Source organism: Triticum dicoccoides, chromosome 2B (genome assembly GCF_002162155.2).
Source record: "Triticum dicoccoides isolate Atlit2015 ecotype Zavitan chromosome 2B, WEW_v2.0, whole genome shotgun sequence".
Taxonomy (NCBI): Eukaryota; Viridiplantae; Streptophyta; class Magnoliopsida; order Poales; family Poaceae; genus Triticum; species Triticum dicoccoides.
This window is the reverse complement of record NC_041383.1, coordinates 660,402,919-660,404,178: the sequence shown is the minus strand read 5'-3', so window position 1 is coordinate 660,404,178 and position 1,260 is coordinate 660,402,919.

Here is a 1,260-nt window from a genome sequence, read left to right as displayed (position 1 = left end):
TTTTTGCCTTCGTTCCTTCTCCCGCACGAGCTCGAGACGGTTCGGAGGAATGACGTGGTTTACTTTTGTGTACAAGGCCCAACAGACAAACTACATTCGTTCGTTGGCCCATCTTTGCTTTCGTTCTCCTAAAAAAAAGGTAACGTGGCCGTCACCGTATAAGGCCCGAAACAAAGGAGTGGAGAGATTGTTGTGTTTCAGTGTCTAGTTTATTTTACATTGTTGATTCTAGTACAAAGCATCCCCGTTTTGTGTTTAGGAGGATTAGAGTTCCATTCCAACACTGGGCTGGTCTCTAAATGCCAGGCAGCTAAACATAGCATTTGATAACTTGGATGTAGACACTTGCTCATAGGTCATACCATTGTGATTAGAGTTAAAATGGTCCCACTTTATCTTTTCCTTTGCATGTTCAAATGGCTGAACATTATTCATGTTTTCCCATCCAGACATCATTGTCCGATATATGGCTCTAAATCTTATTTTGTCCGGAACACATATAGGTCCGCACCTCATATATCCAGGAATTTTACTACCATACCACATATAGGTCCGCCCTCCAAGAATCTTATTTTGTTTTTTATAAGTTTAGCGTGACTATTTTTTCTCTCTCGCACGAGCTCGAGAGGGTTCCGAGGAATGGCGTGGTTCAATTTTGGGTAGAAGGACCAAAGGGCGCGTCTATAGCTCACGTGTAGCGAGCATGAGCCAAACAGTATTTGGAAAAATGTTCTACATGTATCAAAAAAAGTTTCCAGATGTATAAAGAATGTGTATGAGTAACATAGACATTATTGAAAAATTATGAAGGCCAGAAAATAAAAAATTTGGTAAAGGAACACATAAAACTGAAGCCCAGATACAAAAACCACTGAAAACGTACACAGAAAACACACATGAAAAAAAAAGAACCCAGTTTTTATGCTTCTAAAAGCCGCTTCCCAGGAAACCCAAATAGGGTTGGACCATCTAGCGATTGCCTACTGTCTTGTAGTAGCCAAGATACAACCTTGGTGAGGCATGAAAGGCCGAACAACTAAGAATATATTTGATTTGAGAATGAAGTGGAACGCAATGCCATGGTTCCATTACACTAGAATGGGTTGGTTTCCTTCTCGAGTTTAGTAAGAGCAATTCCGATAAATGGAATGGTTAGTGTTTGGTTTGAGAGATGGAATGAAATGGAATTGTTCATCTCATACACTGAATGCATACTGAATTGGATTTGGACAGAAAACTAAACTGTCAGCTACATTAGTT